Genomic DNA, 10,304 nt, shown 5'->3' with positions numbered 1-10,304 from the left:
GGGGAGAGGCGTGCGGTGCTCCGGACTCGGATGCCTAAGACCCGAAATCCTCGCCGGCAGCCCCGGCGTCCCGGAGGAGGGATTAGCGCACATCACCCCCTCGTGGCCGGCCAGCAGCCACCGGCCAGTTGGTGCGCGCCCGCGCGGTCCCTCCCGCAGGTAGGAAAGACGGGCGGAGCTGCTGCGGGACGCCTCGGCCGCCGCGGGGACCAGCTCTGAATCTTTGCCTTGCTTCTCGGAGACAGGTGCTCTGGTGCCGTACCCAGCACTGCCCGGCTCCGCAGAAAGATTCCTCTCCCCAAAGCCACCTACCGGTTCCATCCACGCCTGCGGGAGGCGGGACTTGAAATCCGAGGGGCGTGTGCGCGGCGCTAGGACCCGGAGTTCGCGGAGTCGCCCCCAGGACTTGGGCGACCGCACAGAATGTCCTTCCCGCGGGACCAGGCCCACCGACCTCGCCGCCAGAGCAGGTGGGTTCTTGGGACTTGTTAGAGCCCAGCACGCACGTGCGTCGCTGCTCGCGACACTCAACCTAGGCCAAGGGGACGGGACCGAGGCCAGCGTGTGGGCTGGCCCCGGGCCGAAAGGCCGTTCTGCGCTCGAGGCTACCGAAACCTGCGCAATGTCACTTCCAGTCCAACAGCCGGCTGGTCACCACTGGACCACCACCTCCTCGGGGAGGGGCAGGACCCGCCCGGGCCGGGAGGCGGGTTCCTTTATCTCCACGCAGAAATTATTGGGGGCTGCCCTAGAGCAGCCTTGGCGGGGTACCCTTGGGTGGGGCTGAACGTAGACATCCTAGGTCGGCAATAGCTCCAATTGCCCGTAGGGAGACCGGGCAACCCAAATTGGGTTTGCAAATCCAAGAACCCAAACTGCCTCTTCAGAAAGAAGTGGTGGAAAAGCTGGGACCCAGTATTAAAGAACCTGCAACTCGGGCTTTCCTTTATCACGTGACCCTCCTGAGTTTTCTTTGGAATAAAGCTTCCGTGAATTAGGCAAGAGGTGGGGGTCGTTCTTTGAGGTGTCAGAAAAATTGTAACAGTGTTATCTTCCGTCCACCCATATGCAAAGCAGCCATCTACCTTCAGCAGCCCATCCTGACCCCACAAATAAGTACCTATCAACACAGAGCTCCTTTGAAAACTTAGGAAATGGACAAGTATACAGAAAAACTCATCAATTAACAAAAAATAATATAAGAAAACATAGGAAACCCAAATAATCAGGGAATGGAATTGGAAATTAAAAAAGGAAATCTAGGGGTGCCTGGATGGCTCAGTCTGTTGAGCTTTGGACTTCAGCTCAGGTCATGATCTCATAGCTTGTGGGTTCGAGCCCCATATCCAGCTGTGTGCTGACAGCTCAGAGCCTGGAGCCCGCTTCAGAGTCTGTCTCCCTCCCTCTCGGCCCCTCCCCAACTCGCACTCTGTCTCTCTCTCTCTCTCTCTCTCTCTCAAAAATAAATAAATATTAAAAAAAAAAAAATCTATTCTCTTCTTCACCAGAGCAGGCTCAGATGATTTCACAGAGAAATTTTCTCAAATTTTCAAAGAACAGAAAAGCCCCTCTTCTTTAAAAAAAAAAAAAAACAACAAAACTTTTTTAATGTTTTATTTGTTTTTCAGAGAGAGAGAGTGTGTGAGCAGGGGAGGGGCAGAGAGAGAGCGAGACACAGAATCTGAAGCAGGCTCCAGGCTCTGAGCCGTCAGCACAGAGCTGGACGCGGGGTTCGAACTCATAAACAGCATGATCGTGACCCAAGCCGAAGTCAGACGCTTAAATGACTGAGCCACCCAGGCGCCCTGCCCCTCTTCTTTTTTACACATTGTTTCAGAGGATTGAAAAGTAGGAAAGCTTCCCAACTCATTTAATGATGCAATGTTTAGGGGTGCCTGGGTGGCTCAGTCGGTTAAGCGTCCGACTTCAGCTCAGGTCACGATCTCGCGGTCCGTGAGTTCGAGCCCCGCGTCAGGCTCTGGGCTGAAGGCTCAGAGCCTGGTGCTGCTTCTGATTCTGTGTCTCCCTCTCTCTCTGCCCCTCCCCTGTTCATGCTCTGTCTCTCTCTGTCTCAAAAATAAATAAACATTAAAAAAATTTAAAAAAAAATAATGATGCAATGTTTATACCTAAACAAGGACAGTATGCAAAAGTTTTAGTATTTAGTATTTAGTGTTTAGTATTACCCATAGATATAAAAATCCTAAACAAAACATTATCAAATCAAATACGGCAGTGTATTTTGAAAATGTATCACAATCAAGGACTCATCCCAGAAATACAAGAGTGGTTTAACATCAGAAACAAAATCTATCAGTATAACTCACCACACCAAAAAAGTAAAGCAGCAAAACAGCACAATCCTTTGAAGAGATGCAGAGGCCCATTCATGCACTCAATGATAATTCATGGGAAAACTTTCAGCAAACTAGGAATAAAGGGCATCTTTTCCAAGTATACAGCAAATATCATACCTAATGGTAAAATGTGAAGATGAAGGCCAAAGGCAAAGATACCCACTAATAGCACCACAGCTCCACGCCCTAATGGAGGGTCTGGCCTTGGGCCGCTCAATATGGTTGCCACTAGCCACAGGTGGTTTTTCAAATCTTAACTAAAAAATTCGAGGGGCGCCTGGGTGGCTCAGTCGGTTAAGCGTCCGACTTCAGCTCAGGGCACGATCTCGCGGTCCGTGAGTTCAAGCCCCGCATCGGGCTCTGGGCTGATGGCTCAGAGCCTGGAGCCTGCTTCCGATTCTGTGTCTCCCTCTCTCTCTGCCCCTCCCCCATTCATGCTCTGTCTCTCTCTGTCTCAAAAATAAATAAACGTTAAAAAAAAATTAAAAAAAAAAATTCGGTTCCCGAGTCTCACTATCCATATTTCAACTGCTAAAATAGCCATATATGTGGCTACCATATTGAACGAACCAGCTATAGAACATTTCCATCATTGTATACTGCTACTGTAGCCAATATTTTCTTTAAAAAGCAAGAAAATGAACTAAGAGGCCTAAGAATTAGAAGAAAAACAATGTGGGGTGCCTGGGTGGCTCAGTCGGTGAAGTGTCCGACTTCGGCTCAGGTCATGATCCTGCAGTTTGTGAGTTCGAGCCCCGTGTCGGGCTCTGTGCTGACAGCTCGGAGCCTGCAGCCTGCTTCAGATTCTGTGTCTCCCTCTCTCTCTCCCGTCCCCTGCTCATGCTCTGTCTCTCTGTCCTTCAACAACAAATAAACATTAAAAAAATAAAAAAAAAAAAGAAGGAAAACAACGTTCCCCTACCTTCAGACAATATGGTTGCCTACATCGAGCATCTAACATAAACTATTGGATAAACTTACATAAACTATTAGAATTACTAAGTTTAGCAACGTTGCTCTATACAAGATCAGCATAATAACAGCTATCACATGCTTTTATTACGTGTCTGCTACTGTGTCAAGGGCTTTCATGTACTTTTACATAGTACAGTTTAATTCTTACAACAACCCTGAGGTAAGTACGAATACTGTGCCCACCTTTAGGTGTGGAAACTGAGGCAGAGTGATTAGGTAATTCCTAGGCTCCTAGAGCTAGAATAGGAACAGCCAGGATTCAAACCTCAGGCGGCCTGGCTCTAAAGCTTGCACTTTGAACCCTATGCAATGTTGCCTTCCTTGCGTTCCATTACATGAACAAAACGAATTAGATAATATAATAGGGGAACAGATGAAAAAGATGTCTTTACAAAAGCAACAAAAAAATTTAAAGGAATTAGGCATAAAGCTAACACAAGGTATACAAGACCGAGCTCCTTACTTTGGAGGAAATGCTGGTTTCCTCCCAGCAGGCTTAATGCTTCTGACGAGGATAGTGAACTTGGGACTTCAGCAGGTGGATCGGACTGCAGCTGTAGCAGCAAAGCACCTCCTGGATTTCAAACAATAAGCACTGGCCAGATCTAAAAATTTTCTGATCAAGTTCTTTCCTGAGGCCAGGCTTTTCGGGACAACTGCAGACAGCGGTGTGTTTTTCTGGATCAGCACTTGTGGCTTTCCCTCTTTCCAGACGGCGAGGTGTGGAGTCTGGTCTCCATGCAGCACAGTCTGGATGTCATGTGCAACTCCAGGGCCAGCCAGTATGTCCGTTTGGAATCTCCACCTGCCCCAAGTGCCAAAGATCCCTCCAATGCTTGACCTCCATCACTACACAAAAATATTTTTTAGCACTCTGGAGAAGGTCTTACTCACATTCTGAGTAGTGGCCAAAGGTTTCGGCCAAGTTTTCCAAATTTCAGTTTGGCTAGCTGCTTACAGAGGTTTGAAGGGGTTGTTTTCCAACATACGCAGGTTAAGAATTTGTGCTTGAGACAGTTTACAGGATGGCCCCACAAATACCTCTGATATCCTTCATCCCTAATGGGAGCTCTCAGAGCTATCTGCTGTCTCATTACAGTCTGTAGTGTTTTTACTATCATCACAGAACCAAAGGGGTCTTACTGTCAGGCTCTCAGAGTGAGAAACAGCAAAAGAATGAAGAGCTGCTTGTGAGATTCCCTTCAGGGCATAGAAATATCCCAGGGAGATCTTAGGGGCTATGCCCAAGGTTGACCGCCCCTCTGCGTCCTCAGAAGCTAGTCTATGGTCCAGCTCTGGCCCCTATTCTGCCCTTTTAGCTGAATAGTAAGCTCTACTGGGTCTCTATTCTCTTCTGATTGTCCTACCTCTAGCCATCACACCTACAGTCCTCTGCTCTACCTACTGAGCCACAGAAGGGCTCTCTGATTGTCCTAATTCTAAATCTTCTTTTAGTGTTTTACAATACTTGTATTTTTACTCATACTTCCCTAACTGGAGAAATTGTTATAGGGTACTTTTAAAAATAGATTTTCAAAACTAGACTAGGTAATGTTTGTAGAATTATTTACATTTCAAAGGTTTTTTAAAGTTTATTTATTTATTTTGAGAGAGAGAGAGAGAGAGAGAGAGAGAATGAGTGGGAGGGGCAGAGAGAAAGAGAGGGAGAGAGAGAATCCCAAGCAGGCTCTGTATCATCAGTGCAGAGGTGGGACTTGATCTCACGAACCTTGAGATCATGACCTGAGCCACAAAATCAAGAGTCGGACGCTTAACCAACTGAGTCACCCAGGTGACTTTTATAATGTATAAATATTGTACAGTTGACTGGTTCTTAATTTTTATTTATTAAAAAAATTTTTTTAATGTTTATTCATTTTTGAAAGACAGAGAGCACAAGCAGGGGTGGGGCAGAGAGAAGGGGGAACATAGAATCTGAAGCCGGCTCCAGGCTCCAAGCTGTCAGCGCAGAGCCCAAAGCGGGGCTTGAACCCACGAACCGTGAGATCATGACCTGAGCCGAAGTCAGATGCTTAACCGACTGAGCCACCCAGGTGCCCCAGACTGGTTCTTAATTATTGTCCATCTATATTACAGATCATACTTCTTTATTCTGTCCCCTAAATTCTGAGACTATTCTGAGACTAACTCCAGCAAAAATGCTTTGATCAAGTTAAGTTACAACCATGATAGTATCAAAACACATGTAAAAACAGCATTTACTTTTCAGTATTCTTGGGGTTGCTTAGGTATCTTTCATCTACTAGAATCCCTAGATTCTAAATTCTTCCATTTCTCAGAGTCCTCAAACTTTAATCTCCGAGAGCTTCTGAGAATGGACATGGGAACTATTGTTAACTTCCTGTAGTACTGTTTTGAACTGAACGTTTGTTACCCCGCCCCCTGCCCCCAGATTCATATGTTGAAGCCCTAACTCCCAGTGTGGTTGTGTTTGGGGATGGGGCCTCTAAGGAAGTAATTAAGGTTAAGTGAGGATATAAGAGTAGGACCCTAATCCAATAGGATTAGTGTCCTTACAAGCAGAGACAGAGACACCAGAGATGTGCTCTCTCCCTCCCTACCCATGCACGAGTGTGTGTGTGTGTGTGTGTGTGTGTGCGTGCGCGTGCACGCACACACGCACGCACACACACACACACACACACACGAAAGGCCACGTGAAGATACAGAAAGATGATGGTCATCTACAAACCAGGAACAGAACCCTCACAAGAAACCAAATTTGCTGGCTTCCAGAACTGTGAGAAAATAAATTTCTATTGTTTAAACCACCTAGTCTATGATATTTTGTTGTAGCAGCCTGAGGAAACTAAGTACCCATAGAGCTTCAGAGGGTTTGAAGCTGGGACCCAAGGATAGAATTGTGTTCCAATGAAACTGTTTAAAATGTAACCCTCTATGTAGTTCATGCATTCAGAAAGATTACTCTGAGAAGGGCTGCAAAGCCTTCACCAGACTGCTAATGAAGTCCATGGCATAAAAAAAGATTAAGAACCTCTTCACCTCCTTCTGGCAGACATAAATACATGTGGTGTCAGGGTGACCTGCCTCTTTAATTGTTTTCAGCCATAAATTTAACTCGGGCCTAATATAATCTTGTCTATAACCTTTTTTTTTTTTTTTTTTTTTTTTACTTAAGTAGGCTTCATGCCCAGTATGGAGCCCAATGCAGGGCTTGAACTTACAACCCTGAGATCAAGACCTGAACTGAAATCGACAGCTGGACACTTAACCGACTGAGCCACCCAGGTGCCCCACTAGTCTATAACCTTTAACTATATTAAACTCTGTACATCAATATAGATATGGATTAGGAAGAATACTATATAGAATTTTCTAAAGTATTTTGTTCTGACAGACACATATATTGAGTGTGAGCCCCTATGTACCATTGTGTATAACTGTATATAAATGCATAGCCTACATAGTATTACAAATTATAGTGAATGTTATAATGGTAAATTCAACAGGGCAACTAAAATATTATCAATACTATTTTAAAGCTGAACTGTAAGAGTCCTTCCAGTAAAGCAGAGCTGCTGATGCCTGAAATGGAAGTGCTGGGAATGCTGGCAGCACTCACATTTTTGCTGGCAGTGCTCTGGGAAGAAGGTTAATAAGCCAATTTTAATGAATGGACTAAGACAGTCAGTCAACAAGTATTTCTTCTGCGGTAGGCACCAGCCAGTGTAAACAAGGAGTCAGTGGTTTATAAATAGGTCTAAAAATCCTAAATATGGTACCTGGGAGGAAGAATGACAGTAATAACATAATCTCCAGAGCTGAGACATCTCACAACTCCACCAACATCCAATCCTATTGACAAAAATCCAGTGCTTTTGGAAGAATTCAGCAAGCAGGGGCCAGACTTTCATAGATACCTAAAAAAAATTGGTATGAAAATAAATTTTTTTCAGGGCTTTCCTTTGTATTTTATTTGTACACAATTATATTTATATACTCATATATTTATGATTTATATAATTACATGTTGAAAGAAGTCGCATAAAAAGAGGCGATCTATAAATAATACTATCAACCTTTAACTGTTCATCTGAATGAAGTGGAAAGAAGATATAGATAATGGAAATAATGGAAATTCTTATTTTGTATTGTCTGTTCCCGATATCCTACTGAGTTGGCTTTACTAGTTACTCTAAAACTAGCCTGCTGTTGGGGAAGAGAAAATTGCTATGGGATAGTCCAAAAAATAGATTTTTTTCTAAATTTTTTTTCAACGTTTATTTATTTTTGGGACAGAGAGAGACAGAGCATGAACGGGGGAGGGGCAGAGAGAGAGGGAGACACAGAATTGGAAACAGGCTCCAGGCTCCGAGCCATCAGCCCAGAGCCTGACGCGGGCTCGAACTCCCGGACCGCGAGATCGTGACCTGGCTGAAGTCGGACGCTTAACCGACTGCGCCACCCAGGCGCCCCATAAAAAATAGATTTTTAAAAAACAGATGAAACTAACATTTGTAGAATTCTTTACACTTTATGCACCTCTTTCACTTACATTCTCTGAAGCCATTTATTTATTTATTTATTTATTTATTTATTTATAAATTTATTTTTGAGAGAGAGAGACAGACAGAGCGTGAGCAGAGGAGGGGCAGAGAGAGAAAGGGAGAATCAGAATGTAAGGCAGGCCCCAGGCGCTGAGCTGTCAGCACAGAGCCTGACACGGGGCTCGAACTCACAGACCATGAGATCATGACTTGAGCCGAAGTTGGACGCTTAACTGGCCAAGCCACCCAGGTGCCCCTCTCTGAAGCTATTTAATAGTTGTCTGCATGTAGTATGCATTGTGTAACTATTGCTATCACTAAAAGAAGATTTAGAATTAGGTTCTTTAAATCACCAAATTACAAGTGGTTTGCATATTTATTTCTATTAAGCACATTGGTCAGATTTCTGTGTATGTTATATAGTCTAACACTACAGTTTCAATGGACATTTAACAGAATAATTATACTGAAATTGGCGCTAATAGGTGTATAAAGTGATGAGAGAGAAAGGAGTATTTCATTGAACTAGATGCATTCACTTAGGGTGTTAACAAGGATAGATGTAAAGAGATGAATGTCATATTTTTCTTAGGGGATAAGTAGCGATAGAGATGAGAAACAGGGACTGTTCCTGGAAGATATACCTAAACATTTCCTTGTGCCCATGTCTAGTGCTGCTGAATTGGCCCTTTGACAGGTACTTACCTATGTTTGGACCTGTTTGCAAGAAATGTAGGTAGCCACCCATGGGTGTCAAAACCAGCAGAGGGAGAGATATGTGTAAAGGGACTGAGTGATATGGTTTGTTATAGAAAGTCAAGTAACTGGAATGCAAGTGCGTTCTAAGGGGTAGTGGGGACAGGCCCGGATGTACGCGGGTTGGACAGATAGGCAGAGTCCAGCTCGTAAGAAAATGCGAATGCCAGTTTAGAGAGCCTGAAATTTGTTCAATACTCAGTGGTATGCACTCAAACTGCAATAGGTGACTGAGGTCGGCCTCTGTGACCTTCTCAGGGAAAAATCAAGAATAGGAAGAGCCGAAAATCAGGCTAAGCAGAGGCATGCAAGCAATATTTTTAAACAATCAGATACGATAGAAACATATATTAAGGTGACTTAAGGGTCTTCCTCACGTCTGTGTGGAAATCAGTAAACCTTCCTTTTTATAATTACAACAAATTATACCTTGCGACACATAAGTATTGGAACTGCTTGCAAGCACATATACCTGTTGCCCCTTTTGAATATATAATAATTTTCTGTATATAATTTGCATACATAATATATAACAAGCTTCCAAGCAGGTCTTCAGAGCAATTGGGAAGAATGTTTCCTGGGCTCCAGTCCTCAGTAACACCATGAATAAAGCATTTACTAACCTAATTTGAGGTTGGCTTTCTACTCAGTCTACAGGGGGTAGCCAAGAAAAAGTGGAAGTGGACAGCTACTTTTTAAAAGTCAAAATTTCTCTGGAGTTTTCTAACACAGATAGTAAGACTTTACCTGCCACGTTCATCTTCGTAAATCCAGCCCACAGTAGAGTTCCAGATACATAATAGTATTTGCTGAACAAACGAATAAGCTTGAAGGGGCCTCTGTCGGGTAATCACACAAGATTTAAAAGCAATTAGGATTATTTTCAATCTTTGTGAGGCAATTTGACGATACACACCAAGACTCTTATAAATATCCCTACCGTTTAAACCAATAAGTCTATTCGTGGGGCTCTATTCTAAAGTCATAATCCTAAATGAAGACAAGCTTTATGCATTGTGTATTACAGTAAGGCTTTTAATAGAGAAAAAAATGGAAACAATCAGGCTAACAGTTAGGAAACAAGTTATTGTGTACATTCTTTTTGTGGGGGTGTTTAACAAGCTGCCATTAAAATTATGATTATAAAGACACTATAATGCCAGAGGATAATATTTATATAATTATGTTAAGTTTAAAAACCCCCCACCAAGATGCACAGTTGAAGATAGACCAAGATTATAAATTATGGGAAGTGTGGCAGGTGGGGGAGAAATGTCTATCGGTTAAGTTTGTCTGGAGGTGGTAAACACTTTTTCTTTCTTTTTTCTCTATCCTTCTGTGTTAACTTTCCTTATTTCTCACAATTACTTCATTTATTCAGCAAATATTTATTGAGAGCCAGGCACTGCTCTAGGAACTGGGGAAAACAGCACCGAATAAAACACAAATCCTTTCCACATGGAATTTACATTTTAGCTGGACGAGGCAGAGAATTAACAAGAACAATCTACTAAGTGGCATATTAAATGATGAGTGCTTGGCGAAAAATAAGGCGAAGAAAGAGAACAAAACTGATACTGCATTTACTTTTTGACCTGCGGAGGAAGAAACTCATCCAGGTGGAAGGACAAAGAGCGGAATTCAGAAATTGCCCACCGGTGCCTGGGTGGCTCAGTGGGTTAAGCAT

Source organism: Lynx canadensis, chromosome F1, assembly GCF_007474595.2.
Source record: "Lynx canadensis isolate LIC74 chromosome F1, mLynCan4.pri.v2, whole genome shotgun sequence".
NCBI classification, from domain to species: Eukaryota; Metazoa; Chordata; class Mammalia; order Carnivora; family Felidae; genus Lynx; species Lynx canadensis.
Note: the sequence above shows the minus strand (reverse complement) of the source record.